The sequence below is a fragment of the Psammomys obesus genome, unplaced genomic scaffold, assembly GCF_907164565.1.
Source record: "Psammomys obesus unplaced genomic scaffold, mPsaObe1.curated_primary_1811, whole genome shotgun sequence".
NCBI classification, from domain to species: Eukaryota; Metazoa; Chordata; class Mammalia; order Rodentia; family Muridae; genus Psammomys; species Psammomys obesus.
In genome coordinates this window covers 4,147,199-4,169,167 of record NW_026596149.1, presented here as the reverse complement: position 1 = coordinate 4,169,167, position 21,969 = coordinate 4,147,199, and the positions used below count along the sequence as shown (strand labels likewise).

General features: G+C 40.5%; 1 protein-coding gene and 1 pseudogene across 2 annotated transcripts in view; one reads left to right on the top strand and one right to left on the bottom strand.

Annotated features, from left to right (window-relative positions):
• Nebl (nebulette) overlaps positions 1–21,969 on the bottom strand; it is a 365,083-nt gene that overhangs the window by 129,083 nt on the left and 214,031 nt on the right. The window lies entirely within an intron of this gene.
• Positions 13,574–13,676, top strand: LOC129666707 (U2 spliceosomal RNA; annotated as a pseudogene).

The following is a 21,969-nucleotide window of genomic DNA, read 5'->3' as shown; positions in this document are numbered from 1 at the left end:
TTTTAGCACCCTCTTTCTCTCATTGTACTTAAAATCCTGTTTCTTCCTCCCAGCGTTCATTTCTCAGATGGGGACACTGGAAACTACAGTGGTAATTCACCCAGATTCTCACAATAAAAGATGCAAACCCAGGTCTTAATTGTTTCAGTGTGTGTAAAACCTGCTAGACCAGACAGCAGTGAACATTCAGCTACTTTACTTCTTTCTGGTAGTGATAGGATTATTTTCTATCATCTCTTTCAATTTCCAACTTCAAAGAATTGTCATTATTGATGTTTTTTTAATTTTATTTTTAAGGAGTGTACTCTTTGTGGTATGGAGACAATTTGGTTCCTGTGATCTGCAAGAATAAGACTGCAGGAATTAAGAGAAATGGCAAAAGTGGGCAACCATTACCACGGTCCTTGATCTGGAGAGAGCCTAATTTGAGAGACTTTCATGCTTAATGATAAATATATTTCCAAACAGTAGTGGACTGGTAAATGTTTAACATTCATCTCTCCTAGAGTTTAAATTAAAACAAAAACACCACATTTTTATTTAAAAACAAAAGTCCAGTTCATTAGCATGATGGTAGACTAGGAGTGAGAGGTGCACGGCCAGCTGACAGCACACACCAATAGCTAACAACAAAGCCAATATCTAACCTCACACGGGCCAAGAAATGCCAGGCAACCAGAGGCCATTCTTCCAAAGTTATGTTTTTAGGTTTTTGTTTGTGTTTTTCCTTGAGGGGACTGGCTCACCTTACAGAGGCCCGGCAAGCACCTAGCACTTAGCTGCATTCACCCGCTTTGATGTTTTTGAGACAGGGCCTCCCCACAGTTACACAAAGTAGCCTTGAACGTTCTGTATGGGCCTCACTGGCTTCAGACTTGTGACTCTCTTAAGACAGGTTTGACTAGCTAGGGTGACAGATGTGACAGGGTTACAGATGTGAGCCAGGGCACCTGAATCAATCTTCCAGATGTGACAATGGGCACTTCAAGGTATACAGTTATAACCCATCGCTGTTCTTCTCCTTTTCTGTTGCTAACCTGGCAGACACTACTTCAAACTAGCTGGGCTGGTACTTTTGCTATTGATAAACTAAGATCAGAAAGCTTGTTTCTGGTACTCTTAGCAAAAACTTTAGAGGCATGCAAGAGTTTGCACATACAAACCAATCAAGTGAACATTAATTTAAAGTGGGGCCTCCTGCATCTGCATAGACTCTTCCCTCATACACAGCTGGTTCTGTTGAGTTTTCTTTCAATGGGTTACAACATATTAGAAAATGGGGATAAAGAGAATGTTTGTCCACAGCAATGTTATAAAGGTGACTTCTATACTCTGTACTCTCCAGTTCACACAAACTAATGAACACAATGGACAGAAAGGTGTGACAATTCCAATGATGTGAGGAGACAAGACTGCTAGCGGGAAATCACTCCGACATAGCTCAGCAGTAAAAGCTATGTTTAACAAATACTACTTTCGTTTGCAGCTTTTTTCTGTTACATGCTGCTTAAGATAAAAATGAAAAGTTTATTTAGCTGTATAAATAGTTTTTAAAATGTTGCCTTCTAATTTTTATAAACCTAATCATTTTAAAGGCAAACAGAAACCACTTTTAGGTTTTCTGTGGCAAATTATCCAAAATTTTTATGCTTCTTAGAGCACAGCTGTAGCTCTGAGCTAAAGATTTCTATGGGTGTAAGGTCAGCTGGAAAGTTCTTTTCCTTGGCACACAACGAAGTAAAAAAGATTTTGTGGTTCACGAGAGTAAACTCTGATGCTCTGTGAGTGCTATCATAATTCTATGCATCATCTTGCCTGTAGATAGGTAACTGCCTCAGCTTTGGAGCCTGACTGCACTTGATGCATTATTTTGGTGTCTACAATCATTACTCATATTTTTTCTCTGAAAGTCTTTAGGCTGCTTATGTTCTCTTGTGCAAATGGTATCAGCAGTTAGAGAAAGCACAGGGATGTGCCTGACCAGTGCAGAGAGCTGCTGAGTTGCTTTATCCCACAGAGATCTCGCACATGCGCTTGCTGGTTGGTTCTGGTTTGACTTAGTCTGGGGGACGTTGTTGGAACAGGAAGTTCAGACAGTCCCACTGTACAGCCCAGGCCGGCTTCATGCTAGATCGATGCACTGCCCTGCTTCAGCCTCCGAAAACTTGTAACAATTTGTATTTCAAAACAAATTTTACTAGATGCTTTTTACAGATTTTCTGACCAGAAAGACAGGTGTGGCACAGGCCTGTAACCCAGTATTCTGCAAGCAGAGGCAGGAGGACCCGAAGACTCAAGAAGAAAGTTTGAAACTAGCCTGTGATACACGAAACTGTCTCAAAATTAATGTTTCAAAAATGATGTTACCAATTAATGTGGATAACTCAAAAATGCAGAAGTTTCTATAAAATGATAAGATATATTATAAAATTTAATCTTCTGAGAGAGAGTGCAAAGAACTTTATAATTTTTTTCAAAAACATACAGTTCTCATTTAGCTAGTTCTTTATGTATTTCTTTACACATTATTTCTTTACACATTAAATTATATAACTTATAATTTCTTACTTCTTGAGAACATAGTAATTGTGAATGTCTTGTTTAAGTAAATATTTTAGCTTAAATATTCATAAGTTTATATGTTTATAAGGAGCAAATGCTTTAAATATCACCAAAACATAGGTCTTTTTACACTTTTGTAGTGTATTTGTGGTGCTTTATTCCAGGAAGAGAAGTGGTTGTGTTTGGGACACAAGAGTTCCCATCCCAGATTCCTGGCATGTCAAATACACTGAGGTTTTCACTGCAACTTAGTCTGCTCCTTTACCAACAGCCTTTCCTCATGGACTCTAACCCTGCCTCCTGGAGCCAAGCCTCAGCTGCTTTCCATGGCCCCTTCAAATTCTGGGGCCTCCACCAAAGCTGAAGCAATGTCCTCTTAACCTCCGAGAGCTCAAGGGCTTTTTAGCCCAAATTCCAAACACTTCCATATCTCTCTGAAGAAGAACACAGTCAGGTCAGATTGGTCATAGCAATACTCCACTTTTGGTACCAATATCTGTCCTGGTTAGGTTTCTATGCTGTGATAAAAACTATAATCAAAAGCAACTTGGGAAGGAAAGGGTTTATTTGACTTACAACCCTCACATTTTATCACTGAGGCAAGTCAGAGCAATAAACTCAAGGCAGGACCTGAAGAAGAGGTGATAAAGGAATTCTGCTCACTGGCTTGCTCTCATGCCTTGCTCAGGTCCTTTCCTTTTAGTTCATGCAGTACTCATAGATACTAGGAAATGCATACCACCAGAAATGAAGCCTAAAAGGAGCCTCAAGCTAGGATCTCTTATATGATCATATATCACTTCACTCTACATAGCCATGGTATGTATTCAACACTGGGAACTTAAACAGCTGAAATGTATTTTTTTAAAGACCTCCTTTGTATGATGACTATTAATGGCCAAGGTTGTTCATGTATGTAAACCCAGTGCTGGAAAAGCAGAGGCAAGAAGAATGTTTCAGAGTTTCAGGCTATCTGGGCTACTTAGTGAGACTGGGTCTCAAAACACCAAATCAAAACCAAACCAAACAACAAAGCAACAACAACAACAGAAAATGACAAGAAAAATACACCTGCAGTTGAATGGCTTATGAAGTAAAACATATGAAGCCTATGCCACAAACTAGCTGTGTTGGATCTGTAATCTCACACATCTACAGTCCCAGCAATTGGCAAGGGGAGGCGGGAGGACAGGACTTCAGTGTCACAGTGAATTTGAGGACTGTCAAGGTTACGTGCTAGCTGCCTCAAACAAACAAACAAACAAAAGACAAAAAAATCCACACATATCAAAACAGTCCAGCTGTTGTGGAAACAAAACTACAAAGACATTCTAAGAGTATAGTTTCAAAGAAGCACACTGCTTTCAAACACATGGAAGAATATAAGTGAATTCCACATGCATTTGCCAGAGAGACAGAGCCTCAGGCCGTGAGAATGATCATGGATGTAACTGCGCTTGGAGCGCTTGTGCCTCTGTATTCCAAATCAGTAGAAACATAATTCATGGGAGATTAGATTCTGGTAGAGTCCAAAGCACTGTCTTGAAAAGCTTTCTAGCGTTTATCTCCGAAGAGACTGCATAGAGAATTCAAGCTTGGTTTTCAGAAAAAGACACTGTCCAAAGCTATAAAGAGCTGATATTTATCATAGCATTCAATCTGATGCAAAAATTCTTGGCACTTTGACTCAATATAAGAATATAAAGTTTTCATGAGTTCAAAAATAAGAAAATAGTTATCTTATTAGGCATTAACGCTATCTTCTAATTTATTAACATTGTCTCTCAAGCCTAGCATAATAATAATTTTATTATCCTTCAAGTGGTATTTTAGTTAAATGATTTATGTTAGTGTAAGTGTGAAAAACAAAAATTACTTCATAAAAATAAATGAGATGACCCACACAACTATCTTTTATGAGAGCTCTCTTTGGTGTCTGCAGTGGTATCAATGTCCTGCAAAACAATGTTTAAAAACTCTGGACTACAACAAATCAAATGACATTTATAAGTCTGAAATAAAAAGTATATTGGTTATGTATATATTATGATCAATATTTGATTCAGAATATTAATGTATAAACTATATAGTATAAATCTATTATGGTAAACAATAGGAAAACTGAATAAAATTGAGCCTTCCACCAAAGGCTTTATAATATAGTGACTTCTTCATATTCTCCAATTGGAATTGTTCTAACTGCCATACAATCAGAAAATATAAACACAGCATACAGCAAAAAAATGCTATGAGGACTCAGAAAATGGAGGAAAAACTATTATGAGAACCATGAAATTTCATACCTACATTTTAATGATGACTTGGTTTCTCTATAGAGGGGAAACAGGTCAGGAGACACTGTTTCCAGACACAATGACATCACACACTGTGGCCCCATAAGGAGCAAGTTCAGCACGACACGGGGAAAGAACTCATGAAAAGAAGGCAAGACGTTTTCAAATGTCAAACAGCCATTTTTATAAATCATTGCATCAGAAACCTCGACTCATGACATTTTAAGCAGGGAGCAACATCCAAGTTCCATACATAAAAACTAATCTAACCACCAGAATAGGAAGGAAAAAAAATCAGCAGGCCCCGACAAATGATGCAGGTAAAGGATTGAGACATGAGGCACAGGCATTAAGGCTGTGGAAGATGAAGATTTAAGCTACTTTAAGGATGTATGTGATGTAAAGAAGGATGTGTGTATGGGCTAAGGAGCTAAGGGCTTTTCTCAATTAGAGAGGAAATGGGCTCAGGCATAGGTAGGCTGGCCCATTTTCATGGAACTCTAGTTACCACATATACAAAGACGAAGTCATAAGAGCATGGAAGTGACTGGGAGGGCCACTGTCAAGGCACACACAAATGTTTTCAGTAGCATTTCCTCAACAAAAGGAATCTATGTTCAAAAGGAAACAAGGCCCCTTCACAACGAACAAAGAAAAGAAAGACTGCTGAAACAAGATCTCTCCTGAGACGAAGATCCTCTGACTCTTCTGTTTCTTAATAACTTCCAAAACTAAGCAATATTAACAGAATACTTACTTAAAATATTTATTGAAAAACAATTACATAAATTATTCGCCTGGAAAAAGCATATTATGAGCACAAAGGGCTTTTTAAAAACTTTCATATATTCCTGACTGGCTATAAAATGGATAAATGTTCATAATTTACTGCAAGTAGTGAAAATGCATCAAATCCAAGTGTTGCAAAATTCTTAGAGATTGCTGAACTTTGCCAAATGCCTTTTCAGGGTCAGATGGAATTTTCTATGAGTTTTTTTTATCACTCTCGAAAGCACATCAACTTTATTGTATTAAAGACTTCCTCATATCAAACAACCCTTGTATTCTTGTGTTACAAACTGCCTATGTATGGTAGGTTTTTCCTCTCATGAATCTGAATGCAAGAGTGTTTCAACATAAGCAAATCAATAAGTGTCACATTAATAGGCTCAAGGATGAAAATGAACTTATCATCTCAACAGATGAAGAAAAGGACTTTCACAAGTTCAACACTCTTCATGAAGAAAGCCCCAATGAAACTAGGAATAGGAGGGATATACCTCAAAATTACAAAAACTATGGAGAACAGACCCACAATACAGGGGCTCCTCAAAAAACTAAGAATGACCAAACTATGCCAACTTGGGCATAAAAAGGAGGCTACATGGCATAAAAGTAAGAATATTTGACCTTGCTACTCACAAGAGAAATGCACATTAAAATATGAGGTCCTCTTTTGCAACTTTTGAAATAGAAGAAATTTTAAAACTTTGAAGATATACTCTGTTCATGAGACTAAAGGAACAGCCATAAAAAAATGAAATTATGTTATTTGCAATAAAATAGATACAATTGGAGATCTTATGTTATGAAGAAGTAAGTCGGATGCAGAAAGACAAGTATCTTACACCTTCTCTCATTGTGGGCCCTAGAATTCTTTATAGGCACAAAAGCATAAATAATCTTTATGTATATAAACACATACATATATGTGTATACACATGTATGTATGTATGTATGTATGTATGTGTGCATGTATGTAGAACATTACAGCAAAAGGGAGACCAGAGAGAAGAAACTAGGGAGAGGAGAAAAGGAGGATGAACAAGAGGGAAGAGGAAAGTTGGATGAGACATTTGACTACTCTTTTATTTTTATTTTTTAACATTTTTTAAAGATTTATTTCTTTATTATGTATACATAACTCTGCCAGCATGTACACCTGCACACCAGAAGAAGGCACCAGATCTCATTATAGATGGTTGTGAGTCACCATGTGGTTGCTGGGAATTGAACTCAGGACCTCTGGAAGAGCAGTCATTGCTCTTAACCTCTGTGAGCCATCTCTCCAGCCCAGGATGACACATTTGAAAAAAAAAAAAAACTGTCTACATTATACCAATACAGAACTGTATATGATGAAAATATACACAGGGAAATAAAGGGAAAATTCAAAGTTAAATTCAAAGGTGAAATATTGGAAAAACACTGTCCTCTATAGTAGTGGAATGTCATACTAGCTGTCACATTTAATTGACATCTTTCCTCAAAGCACTCTGCAGAATCTCTATAGGAACAGTCCATAGCAGCAGCAAAGATCCCCCACTTCCTCATATGACCACTGGTATCACACAGCAGTAAATGCATCATGCATGGCCGTGCTGGGCTGGAAGCTGAAGGTATTGCAGAAGAAAGGCGTTGTTTTCTGTGGGCTGCACACAGGCCTCCTCCACACCAGCCGCACGTTGGCAACTCATTACTATGTCAGGCATCTTTGTTGGGAATATGGAATCTGGGACCATATGGACCTGAGAAAAGCTTGGTGGGAAATGAAGGTAGCATGCAAAATTTGATATAAAATTAATGTCTATTTCTCTCTTACACTAGCTTCCTCTAAATTGATCAATTTTATTTCATTTTCAATGAGTTTCTTTGGAGAGAAGAAAAGATGCTCTTACTATCTGAGGAGTAGATATTCCTACCTTAAAATCTGATAGAAGTAACTTGACTATGCTAAAAGAAAGGCAACATTATGAATCAAATTTAACAAGATGAGGAAATAAGGCTGAAAAAGTCTATTAAAATAGTTATATGTTAACCGGATCCAAAGTAATACATGCAGGACGCAGCATTGTTGTCAAAACAGATGCTGGGGTAAACCCAGAAATTAGAACCTGAACAGCATCATTTACTCACTCAGTAAGGCTGAGTGAGTTATTGAATTTCTCCATGGCAAGCATTCTTCATTAAAAACCCTGCAACGAGGACAGCATCTTCACTTGCGCTTGGTGGCAGTAAATAATACACTTGTGGCGCACTCACCCGTGCTCCTTAGTAAGCGTTTAAGAAGTAGTAGTGCCTTCATTGTCCTCCTCTGTGGCCTGGTAAGGCTGCCCCTCCCTTGGGGTGGAGGGAGGTCAAAGAGCCAGCCACTGAGTTCATGTCAGAGACAGCCCCTGTTCCCATTACTATGGAACCCACTTGGACACTTAGCTGCCATGGGCTACATCTGAGCAGGGGATCTAGGTTATCTCCATGAATGGTCCTTGGTTGGAGTATCAGTCTCAGAAAAGACCCCTGGATGCAGATTTTTTGTTTCTGTTGCTCTTCTTGTGGAGCTCCTGTCCCCTCCAGGTCTTTCTATCTCCCCCTTCTTTCATAAGATTCCCTGCACTGCCCAAAATTTGGCTATGAGCCTTAGCATTTGCTTCAATAGGTAGAGTCTTTCAGAGGCCCTCTGTGGTAGGCTCCTATCCTGTTCCCTGTTTTCTCCCTCTTCAGATGTCTATCCTGTTTGCCTTTCTGAATAAGGTCTGGGCATCTTACCCAGGGTCCTCCTTCTTGCTTAGTTTCTTTAGGTGATGAGACCTGATAGGCTAGGGTCAAATGGAAAAGGAGATGACTTACCCTATCAGTGGACTGGGGGAGGGGTATGGGAGGAGCAGAGGGAGAGAAGGCAGGATTAGGAGGGGCCAAGGGAAAAGGCTACAGCTGGGGTACAAAGTGAATAAATTGTAATAAATTTAAAAAAGAAAAAAGTAGTATTGTTTCCACTTAACATGATCATGATGAAGCAGCAGACCATGCATGGAAAAATCCTGAGTTCATGAATTGCCACACCAATAACCCCAACATTCAAGAACTGCAGTGGCTGAGGTAGAAAAATTGAGACTTGGAGGCCAGCCTGGGATACACAGCAAGATCCTATCTCAGAAGGAGAGCATATAGGAAAGGAAACAAGAAAGAGAAATAAAGAGAGAAAAAGAAAAGGTAGGAAAGTCTAGGGATATGAAACAAGAGCAAAATATTTCTGGGATTAGATCATAGAGTTTCCCCCCTACTTACTATGACCCAGTTCAAAAGTTTTAAGACTTAGTTCTAAAAGTCAAATTTTGTTATCATTTAAAATAAGTTAAATTGTATATTACTTTAACTAGTAAAAACTAACAAAATATTTTACAGTAAGAGAAATTATACAGTGTGGGCCAGGTCCTTGCAAGGAGTCTGGTTGCTGGTGTTTTCTGAGAAAATCATAGCATCTTTAGAAAATCATGCAATGTAAGTAAGAACGTAGGTCCTGCTCCCACTTTAACTGGCTGGTAATCTCAGATCAATTTGTACACCCTCACTGAGCCCTTTTTTCTTCCTTGTACAATGGTCTAGCCTGCTCATGTGATACCTCTAAAAATGTCCACTTAAACTACACACTTCTGTAATCACGAAAATTGGCTCATCACTCCTTTCATTTAAAAAGACTTTGCCACACATGGTGTCTCTGTTATATGTGCTGTGTGACACTGAAGCAATCTCAGAGCGGATAGATAGTTAGAAACTGGCCAGCATGTATGTGCTGAAGGCTAAAGAGGAGCAGGCAGAGTCCTTAATATGTAATTCCAGAAAACTATTCTAAAGGAAAAAGAATCAAAGTGTTAGACTCCTTCATGTCCCATACCGAATCTCAATGTAACCATGGAAGAAAACATGGGGGAATTCCTTAATGGCTTGAGAGTGAGAAAGTATCCGCAGCTCAAAACCAAAGCCAAAGGCGAAATCTTGTCATCTTGATATAGAAAAGGGCTGAAGAGACCATGGGAACAAATTTTGCAAATGGTCTTCTCAAAAAATAAAAAAAAAGGATGAAAGAAAGAGAGGAAGAGAAAGAAAGAAAGAAAGAAAGAAAGAAAGAAAGAAAGAAAGAAAGAAAGAAAGAAAGAAAGAAAGAAAGAAAAGAAGTGATTCAAACCTTTCAGTCATAAGAGCAATGAAAACTGAATCATAAGGTCTCGTTTTGCACCTTTTAAAACAGCAGAAATTCCCCAACTTTTGATGACATTCTATGCTGGTGAGGCAGTGAGGAACAGGCGATGTCATATATTACTGTTGAGAACACAAACAGCTCAGCCCAGAAAAGGGGGGTGGGGCTGGGGGAATTTGGCAATATCCACCAAAATTGCATATGCATTCACTTTTTAACCCATCAGTCACTCTCATAAAAATCAACCCCCAAGGGTATCATAGTGGTAAAAACATGGGATGATAAATGTACATTATTATTCATTGCAACACTAGTAATAGCAAAGGACTGGAAATGGCCCAAATGCCCATCAGCAAGGGACTGGTTGGGGGCACTGCAGCCCCGCCACATAATGGAGCTGTCACTGGCACAAGGCAGACAGCCACATGCCCCGGGAGTGCTCTCCAGGAGCAGCAGGGAAGGGGAAAGACAACTACAGAGGACGGCAGCCTCCAGTCACAGCTCAGGGAGAACACGGACTGCATACACACACGGGCCTACACATCAAAAACAAAAAAGGCAGATGAACCAAAGCCAATTTAAAAAAATCCCATGAAGGGAACAGAGTAGGAAGGAAGAAACAAAGGCTAAAAACTATGATTCCAAATGTGGTCCATGTCAGAGTTTTGATACTGGAAGTCATGTAAACATGTTATAAATTACGCAATGCATGTAACACACAGAGAAATAAGGTAGCACTATAGGAACATCTAAAATTAACAGAAGTAAATAGCATAGCCACACAAGTAAGACTTCCCCGCATCTGGTTTCTGCAGCCAGGGTGTGGGACGCTGGTGGGGACTGTTCAAAGACTGCATCTTCCCTTGGAGAATTACATGAACGCACTATTCACGGCACATACAGAAGGGGTGGCCCCTCTCCAGCAATGGTTCCTGATTTAGATGCTAGAAAGACTTCACATGAGAGCGGGTCTCACTGTGGAGCCAAGGCTCACCTCACACCAGCAATCTTCCCGAGTGCAGACATGCCTGCGTGGCCGGCAAACTACTGTTACCTTTGTCTATAGACCTTCCGAGGTGATCACTGAGAAGACAATGCTTTTCTTGTAACACAGGAACCTGAATTTATGAAATTGGTAAGAAAATCCAGAGTAATTTTGTTCTAAGTAAAAATGTCCCAGTCTAAGGTAAATTCAGAAAAATGAGAAACACACACACACACACACACACACACACACACACACAGGAGAGGAGGGGAGGGAGAGGGAATGATCCCATTAATCTATTTGCCTTAGCCCAGCTCCCCTGTTCTTTGACCACACTGCCCCACGTCCCGGGAGACTCCCTGAACACTCAGCCAGCTTCATTCACATTCTCTAAAGTCCAGGCCACAGAGACAGCAAGAGATGAGGGAAAGGACAAGACAGACATTTCTTCCCCACAGTCCGTGTTCTAGTGTCTATCCTCTAGTAGCTATATCCTCAAAGAACTGACTGTTCAGATAACCCTTTCTCCGTGATTCCAGACCTGCACAGGCTTTAGCCACACAGAGCTCCTGCTGCAGAATCACGAGGCCGAGCCCCGGAACAACTCTGCAAAGATCTGACACTTCCCTCAGGCAAGGCCACTCAGCCTCCAGCTGTCCTTGGGCCGACCCGGAAGCACATACGCTGGTGCATATGTGTGAACACAAAAGCACACAAACCTCTACAAATGTACAGCAACAAGCACACACCGGCATATACACAGATAGGTGCACATTCATGAACGTATACACAGACACCTTAGACTCACATGACACAAACATACATTTTCATATTTATATAAATACATATGAATACAACAATATAAATACAAATGCACATAACAGGGGGATAAGGCTGGAAACAAATCCGACTACAGTTTAATTAAAAAATATACCTTTCCCCAAAATAAAGTAGGTAATAGTTCCCTAAATAGGTTCCCAAATTGTTATGACTCTAAAATTTTATGGCTACAAATCAAATGTCTAGACACAGTAAGGGACCAAAACCCACAAAGAAGCCACAGGGTCAGGAGAAAAAGAACATGCATGAGAAGGCCACCATCCTGCCCAGGCTTCTGTCTCCACCAGAGGAAGGGGAAGCTTGAGACAAGCATTCAGGGTCCTTACGTCTCAGGACTCCTTGTGCCAGGCAAGGCAGCTCAGTGAGTAAGGGTTCTTACCACCAAGCCTGATGGCCTAAGTTTGATCCCCACGGCTACCACCTGATCTCACAGGCACGTGCACACATACATACATAGACAGAAAATAAGTAAGGAAATGGGGGAGGGGAGGACTCCCTGTGGCCTAACACCAGAACTGCGCTGCCTACCTCAGACAATGACTGTGAGGCTACGGTCTAAGCGCTTCAGGTCGCCAAAAGTGGAGAGGGCAGTTCTGTTTAAGAAGGATGTGTGCAGTGATACGTCATTAATTCACACACTTGATATTTTACCCCACAGTCCCCTCTACACCAAAAACAAATTCATTCACTCAAGACAGAAATGAACCTCGACAGAAAAATCTAGTCCATTCCTTCTAATCAGCAGGACTGCGTCAAAAGCACCGTGGACAGATGGGTAGTTTGTCTATTTTTAAAGACCTCCAAGAAAGGAGATTCTCCAGACTTGCTTGGCAGCTGACAAGCCAATACGGTGAAACGTGTGAATGTATGAAGAGGTGAGGGGAGCTTCCAGAATACACACCGTGTGTGCACGTGTGTGGGGCTCTGCCTTGCCGCCTTCAGACAGTTTGAAAATTCTAGCCATCCTCATCACTCCTTCCCTCTTCTTCCGTGTAATTGTAACTGGCCTCTCATAAATCAGGTAGCATAAGTAAGGGGTAGAAGAGAGATGTTATGGCTGTAGAAAAGGTTTTGAAAATGGCAAACAAAATGGTCGTTCCAAACTCACAGAAGTAGAGCAACTAGGATAGAAGGAACAGTAGAGAGGGTGAGCAGAAGCATTTCTTCCCAGCACGTAACAGACACTCGATAAGTACCATGAATGTCAAGTCCCTGACATTCAGAGACATACACCTGACTGTTCTCCAGATTTATAAGAAACAGCTTCTAGATGTGTTATTTGAAGTGGCCAGAATAGCTGATTTGAAGATGAAGCCAGCAAGTCTGTGTTCAGTTCTCATGTGTGTTGACAGGCAGTATGAACCCAATCTTGATCTGCACAGGTGGATTCTGACTTCATGCTAGACCCAAGACCTTATCCTATCCAGGAACCAAGCAGAAACAGAGTGAGGAGACAAATGCTGGGTGAACTGAGCCTCGCTCCTCTCAAAAGCACTGAGATATGTTTGCTGGCCATACGAAGGCAGGGTGTAAGCTTTCGGAAGGCTTTTCTTGGTCCCCTCAACTCAGTCCCCAGCATTTGAAGAGTCATTTCCATATGGATCAATCCTTGGACACCCACCAAGTGCTTATCTTAAATTATTTTTTTTAATTTTTTTATTGATTTTTTGTTTCACATTATGCGCCCAATCTCACTCATTCCCCACATCCCTTCATATCTGCCCTCTGTCCTTATAACACCCCCAATAGAAAACAACAAACACTTTTTAAAAAGAAACAAAACAAAGCGTAAAAAAACATCTCATCATGGAAGCTGTAGTGTGTCACAGTGTGTCCACACAGCTTGAGTCACTGGTTTGGCTCGAGGTCTCTGGCTTCTGCTACACCATCAATACTGGATCCTCACTGGGACTCCAAATCACTTCTTGGCCTTTTGGACAAGATCAAGTGTAGTATCTGTCCTTATTAGTTTAAATCAATTATATTTAAGCCATGTGATTTTTCTCCCAGGAGACATTTAGCAATACCTACAGACATTTTTAATGGCCCCAGTTAAGAATCCTCACTGCCACTGGGACCAGCAGAGAGCAGAGACCATGTGAACATCCCATAGCACACAGAACAATAAAGAATTATTTGGCCAAAGATGATACCACTGATTTCAACATTGAGAAGCTTTATATTTGGATCCTTTCTCAAATACTTTCTGGGACCATGAAAGTTTTACATGTTAAAATTTTAGGAGAAGAAAGGTAAGCATCTGCTGTCTGTCCTCACCTTGACTATTAACTCATAAAGTATTTACTGAATGCCAATAGCCCTTTACTAGGTACATTCAATAAAGAAAAAATAATGAGCCCCCTTGTACACATACCAGTTGTAAAAAAAAGTAGGAAACTAAGTATCTTGTTGAAAAGGTAAAATAAAGTCCCTATCCCCACAACAAACAGTAGCCAGGCACATAACCACCTATAATTCTTAGTCACTTCCTGGGGGTCGTCTCAAAGCACACTCCACTTTCTCCTTTGAGACAAGCTCTCTCACTCAACTGCAGCAGAATAATCCATCTAGAGCAGCTGGCTAGGAAACCGCGGGGCTCCTCTTGCGTCCATTTTTCCAGCACAGGGGTGATACGTATGTACCTCCAAGTCCAGCTTTTTACAAGACCCTGGGGACCTGAACTCAGGTCCTTACAGCAAGCCTTTTACCAACTTAAGCATCTTCCCAGCCCAGTTTTTAGACATTTCAGATTAAATGAGCCAGAGAATGCACAGAGCCTCCTGGGATAAACCTAAAATCTTTTATTAAATAAGTTCTTGTCTTGTTTTGTTTTGTTTTTGTTTTAAGGAATATGATACATGTGCAATTGAAAGAGAATGGTGGAGGCGATGTGGTCTTGTATTCTTTCTGGAACACTGCAGCATTTCTCTTATAGGAGATATTATAAAAGTGATAGTTCAGTTCTAGGTCAGCCAAAAAGAGCTAATGTAACTGCGATCCAGCTGAGGTAATAAAACTTGAGGTGTGAGAGTCCTAAGCTTTATGACTTAAAAAAATAACTATCACTGAGCTCCCCTGACTCCTCTCTTCTTTTCCTAGCTTGCTTCCCCACCCATGCCACCTACTCTAGGGATATGTATAAGCCCACAGACCTTCTACCTAGGTTTTTTTAAAAAGGAAAATTTAAGGAACAGACACAAAACTTTAAAATACTACCCCAGCCTGGTCCCTTTGCCAGAGGCAGACAACGCCACCATGTAGCATATGCCTTCTGCAGCTACTCGAACACACACATACATATAGAAGCTTTCAAATTAAAGGCAGAACTGGGAGCGGGCTGTTGTCTGCTTTCCTTTGCTCAGTCTTCACCTGCGCCAGTCCTCCTCTGCCCATCACTGTGCGTCTCTACTCTAACAAGTTTGCCTTCTTCCAGAGTGGCTGATCTGACTTTCCTCCATTTGCAGAAAGCAATTTGCTTCATGAAAAGTATCTTGTGGATACTAGCAACATTTTGGAAAGAAGCCGTTTATGAACTATGCTGAACCAATTACTACAATTCCAGAGGCAGCAATCACAGAAGAGATTTATAAAGTATAATAGAGGCTGTTGAGACCACAGCATTCTGAGCTTTCCAGTCAGCCATCTTGGTTATGGTTCGTGCACGAAAATCCACACACCCTTCCTTGAAATGATATTTTTAGCAGTTTTTCTTCCCCTGTAGCTAAAAAGCCCAATTAGTCTTTAAAAAGCTCTCAGGTTATTCACAATCCTCTTATTCAGTTGGGAGTCTGGGAAGAGTAAGCCTGCTGTCTGTCCATGTGGGTCATTTATAAACAGGTTTTTATACCCCACAGCCTCACCATTCTGAGACCTGTTATTAGAAAATCGAGAAAGATCAGAAAAGAACAGTTTTGTTTAACTAAACTCTCCATTGTGCCTCTTATGAAATCCTATACACCATATAAAATACCAGTATCTCCTCATCAGATGCATTAAAAAAAAAACTGCCGGAGTGTCCATTAGAATCATTTGCTACATTACAGACAGAAATGACTACTCCTCTTTTACCAGGGTCAGGATTGACACAGGCTTACTCTGAAAATATCGCTGGTTTGGGGGGAGAGCTGAAGAAAACACTTAAGTCTTGTGGTCATACAGAGCTCTAGGCATGACTTTGCAAATGAGGAGCATCTGCAATCCTCTAGGATACTTGATCAATTTTCCTTAAAGGGGTTAAGCAAAGTTGTGATTTGATTAGATAAATTTCTATGTCTTTTACAGCCCATTTCCTCTCCATTCCCCCATTGTTTTTAGTTGTCTAAGGTAAGTTCCAGCACATAAAGAGTGTGCCAGATGCTCTAGCCTGTAGACCTGCATGAAAATGATCCTCACTTGGTCCCAAGGCAATACAGTATCACATATTATATTCTACAGACTTCTGTCACATTCTGTTCCTAGGAGGCATATTACTATAGGACTTAGCTCAAAGAAAGAAATCTGTGTTTCATTGTCTAAGGTAACCTAGAAGAGAATTTTGGATGGAACCAGGAGAGCTGGGCAGGTGCATGGGGATAGCATAAGGTTTTGCATTTTCACGAGACTGACGCATTACTGCCAACTCTGCACCAACTCTGAAAAGCAATGCTGAGCGGGCTCTGTTAACAGAATGCAGGACAGAAGAATGTTGATGGAGAGTAAGCACAGATCAGCTTCATTTGTGAATAAAAAAGGCACCCAACCTGTAATCTTTCTGTCCACCAAGTGCAAGCTCTTGGTGATCTAAACACACAGACAAAGGACACAGAGGCCCCTCTAGTGAACAAGGCCACAGTGAGTGGCAAGCACAAGTTAGTGATAAACATCACTGCTAAATGTGAGCAGAAGGAAACCGGAAATGATGGAAGGTTAAAGGAGGCTATAACCTTGAATGGCAGAAACATGGCAGAGATCCAGAAAAGTGCTTCAGCATGACTGTTGACCCCAGCTGGGGTGGGGTGGTAGAGAAGGACCATGACTTCTCCCGGAGCAACTGGATATCTAATGAAGCCACTCAACAAAACGAGAAATGAAGAATAACGTTTCAAGTTTCAAATACACTGACCTTCAGATATGCATAGGACACGGAAGTTGGTTACAAACTTTATGTTAAACTTTAAATTCCTTCTATAAGAATAAATAGATGTGTTCTCATGGGGATTCTACTGAAAGCTTGACAAGAACAAGGGAGAATATCATGAGACATGGGAAAGATCACAGCAGCAGACGATGTTGGTAGACACAAAGAGAACAGTGATTGTCGAGTAGTAATAAACAAGAAACATGAAAGAGATCACTGTCCTTGGTTCCAGGAGAAAGGAGAGTCTAACTAAACCTGAGGCATCCACTATTCAACCAAGTAGCAACATGACAAAAGGCTAGGTTCACCACCAACTCACCAAATATCACAACAGCCATAATCTCAACCACCTGACTTAAAAGCTCAAGCACATCCATGTTCGTGTCCTCTGCTTATGTAAACACAAAATGTGTCTAGCGGAAGAAGGCACAGATGACTCCAGTGTAGTGCAGGAGTCATGGCTCAGCTTAGGCAGCCCCAGAGAGCCAGAATCCAAATCCCAGTTTTATGCCTTGGGACCTTCTATGAATAATACAGACCCTCAGAGGCCATGTTTCCCAGACTTTCCCAGCTCCTCCTTGGGAGGTACAGTCACTCTTAGGTGGGTAAACTATGAGCTTTTTGTCTTCTCACTAGAAATAGGACATGAGGGCCAGGGATGTAATGTGGGTAATGAGGTGGCTGCCTAGCATGGGTTCAGCATGAACCCACAGCGCAAGATACACTGAGCAAAATGATTCACACTTGTAATTACAGCGCTTGAGATGTGAAGGCAAAAAGATCAGAAGTCCAAAGCCATTCCTGGCTGCTTAGCAAGCCTGAGGTAGCCTGGACTATACAGATAGTATATTTAAAAACAAAGAAAGGAGAAAGAGAAAATAAAAAGATAGGGGAAAGAAGGATAATGTGAGCTACATATTACATTTAACTTAGCTAGCTTTTGTTTCTTTTTTTGTTTTATTGTTTCTTTCTTTTTTTTTTTTTTGAGATAGGGTTTCTCTGCATATCACTGGCTGTTCTAGACTTGCCTTGTAGACCAGATTGACTTCAAACTCACAGATATCCACCTGCCTCTGCCTCCCCAAGTGCTGAAATTACAGGTGTGCACCACTGAACCTGGATGCTAGAAGCTACTCTTAAAGAGAAAAAAAAATTAAGTCCAGTAAACTTAGTAATACATTCAAATTCAATATGCTCAAATTAGTACCCTTCAATGTGTAATCAATATTAAATTATTAAACCAAACAGCTTTCATATTTTAAAGATAACTCTGGAAAATCATTGTACAATATGTCCCATCCCAGGAATAAAATATTATCAGCAATACTTGGGGAGGACATAAAATGTATACTTAAGTGATCTATAACAATATTTTTCTAACATCTGAACAGAGTATCAAATTTTAATTTAAATTCAGTAAAAGTGAGCACTCAATTCTTTAGTCACAGTAGCCACTTTCCAGCACCACACAGAGCTTGGCAGAAACCACTCTGAACAGCTCTGTGTTTAGTGTTGACACAAAGAGAAGTGTAGGAGCTGAGGAGATAGTTCTATGGCATTAGCTTGCTTAGAAGGTCCTATTGCAGTACAAACAAAAAAAAATTAAAAAGAGAGGAGAAGCTCTGAGAGGGACTGGCACTTGCTATGCAAGCATGAAGACCTGGGTTCAAATTCCCAACACCCATGTAAAAAGCCAGGTGCATCTGTAAGCTCAGTGCCATGGGAGACAGGGACAGCAGGAGGCTTGCTGGACACATACCAGGTTCTGAGAGAACCTCTCGCAAGAAAATAAAGCAAAAGGTAATAAAAACAGGACACCCAACATTCTCCTTAGTCTAGCTGCATGTATAAGTACTCATAGACACAGACACAGGCACATGCACACACAGGAAGAGAGAGAGATTCCCTGAGAATGACTCTAGGCCAGTGTATAGCACCACTTGTAGACAAGGGATGCCCTTTGCAGCAAAACCTCTCAAATAGGTTGTCCCTAGTCACTGTTTCCCATCCAGCACCTTCTCTCTCGGCTTCTGCTTTCACTCTTATCTGAACTCTTGGTCATCTTGTACCAGGCCTACTCAGGCTGGAGAACCCCTCTGCACCTGACTCACGATCTCCTCTCTGTTCACACTCTCACTAGGTGAGTTCATTGTCCAGGGCTTTACATTTCACCCAGATGCTGATGATGCCTAATTCTAGACCTTCTTCTTGGCCTTGTCGCCTGACTTTCAGACTAAAATAGCTTAGTGGCTGCCTCTGTGTGGGTGTGTATATGCAGCCAAATGAAATGTTCTACTCACTCCTTGCTTCCCCAGTGTTCTTCATCTCAGTTAGATGGACCAACCAGTTACCCATTCACTATAAAGAAATTTCTAGGAGCAACTCTCCTACTTCTTCATTACCCACATCTTCCTTCTGCGTGTTTTTGTTTACTCTACTCTCAAACTGAAATCTGAGTCTTTTCTTTTCCATTGCTAGTGCTATTCTGTTGTGTTGCTGGATGTAAACCACCATATCACCCTTGTCTCTCTTGCTCCATGCAATCATTTTTTTCTAAATATTAGCCCAGGTAATAATTTTAAAATAAAAATCAAATTATTCCCCACCTCCACTTGCAAACTTCCCATGGCTTTCACTGTTGTCAGGAAAATCACAACTCTTTATCTTAGCTCTGTCTAGGATCCTTTCACATCCAATACCACTGTCCTCTTTCTCATCTTGACTTCTATCCATGCCTTCAACACACCCAAGTCCTTCTTGACCCAGAGCTTTTACAGTTGTTACAGTTGAGCCAAGATGGGCATGGTGATACACGCCTATGATCCAAGCACTCGAGAATCTGAGGCATACCCTGGAATACTCTGGTAAGACCTTGCCGCAGAAAAGAAACTCTTCTGCAATAAATAAGTAAGTAATCACAGAAACCAACAAAAGACATAGAAGTCACCTTTACATATGACTCTGTACCTTGGATGGCACACAGGAGCACATGTGGTCAATCCAGAACCCTAACTAGAAACCACAATTCTAGAATGGAAACATGCAAATCTAACAATAGCAAGCATGCACGTGTGTGCATTCACACCGTATCTGCAACATTATAAGCCATCCGTGTCTGTTGCATAGACAGTCACATCCACACTCTCTGTGAAACACAGAAATTACAATCAGCACCCACAGGTGAATGAAGGGAAAGAAGTTTCCCTGGGACCTTGAGAAAACAAGCACAATTCTGAGCAAACGATTGCTTTCAAATTCACATCTAAATAATCCATAATTTTTTCAGTCTTTCTTCTCTCAGAAGAAAAGATGTGCTATCCAGCATTTAGGCTCAAAGCGAATGCACCAAAATTCCCATGGAAAGATGCTGCTTATGTATGACAAACACACCACCATTATCAATCCCTTCCAAACAGCTGGTGGATTTTAAATGCCTCAGATACAGGAGGGAGCAGGGGGTGGGATTGTCAACACATCTTTAAACTACAAAAGTGATATTTCAGAATTGACTTTGTTTATTCTAGACTACCATGAACTATTAGCATAAGGGGCTGGGGATGTAGCAGTATACAAATAAACAAGTTTATAAATTAAAAGAAACTTTGTCACTGAACCTAGTAAACGTGTATGACACAGAACAGTGAACAACAAGGACTGTCAACTTGTCCTCTGTGACAGTTCTAGGAAAGGTCTAGGCCTCCCAGAAAGAGGGGCCCACGCCATGGGCTGGGGGGTTTAATCCTGGAGAAAATTCTTGCACTACAGGGCATAAATTTTAGAGTAATTCATACAAAATTTTCATTGCTAATAGTTTGATATTTATATAGAAGTTTATTAGAATGAATGTTTTAGTGAAAACTGTTACTTATTGTAAAATAATGCTATCATTGATAAAAGAAGTTTCAATAGATTTGTCTTTTACAACTATTAGACACAGTTAAGTAAAGTCATTGCATTTGTCAATATTAATGGCTGTGCTATTTTGCCACATGCCTTTCCTAGCCAAGGAAAATTTTTGAAAAGAACAAAAGTTGAAAAGTGTAACCTCAGCAATCACCAACTTTAGGGACTTATCCCCTGGCACACATGCTCATGCATATGCATATTTTCATCACATATGCAGACAGATGCCTTTGCATTTATTTGAATACTTGCATAAATATTAATGTGTATAAATGCCTGCATGCAGAAACTCCATTTATGAAATATCCAACTGCATAAATTAGGAACATTAGATACTTGCTGCATTAACACTACATAAAATACATGCAATTTGCAGGACAAAAAAAAAAAAAAAAGAATAGGTACAACCCAGTGGAAGAAGCCTGATTCTCTCAACACATATCCCATGCTATAGGCAAGAACTAGTTTTTTCATGAAATGTATGGAGTCTTTTGATGACTCATAGTTCAATGTCTATACAGACCCTCTAGTCTAAAAATTAAATAAGTAAATACTTCTTTTGAGGCATAAATTTATAAAATTGTTACCTATGACCCCATAAAGTATCAATTTTTGAGTCACTTGATGACTCTATGAGCTATACTGTCATAAAGAATGTGACTCTAAAGTAGCTGCTACAAATCATCTTCAAAGCTTCTCTGAAAATGAGATCCCACGGTCCCCACGTTATTGGTCAAGGATGTTCTGAAGGCCTCCAAAATAAGGTCATTGCTCTTGGTTGCCCACCAGAACTTCAAGGTAAGACCTAACTGCTGAAAGCACCACACACTCTGGTTATAGGACGCAGAGAAATCAAGCTGGCACTAACCAGGAAGCTTCCTCCGTGCTCATTAGGCCTCACAAGGCTGGAGGGTGCTCTGCAGAATGCCAGGGGCAAAAGCCAACAACTGTCTCACAAAGCTGTAACTTCTGTGCGCCGCAGTAACGACCAGGGTGGCAGGACCATGGGTGCAATCACGGTACAAATGTCATGGGGGAATCAACTGCTGTCTGGCTGGGTTTAAAGCCCGTTTTACAGGAGGAAAGGCATACCTTGTCCTGTCAATCTGGATGAGAGCTCATGGTTGGGGAGCTCGTTGACCCTGGACACACCTGCTACAATTATTTTGCTGAATTATGGTATCAAACTGTCATCTAAATTTGTATTTCTCTACCCATAGATTAGTATAGATCTCAGATCACATCAAGTGTGTGTGTGTGTGTGTGTGTGTGTGTGTGTGTGTGTGTGTGTGTG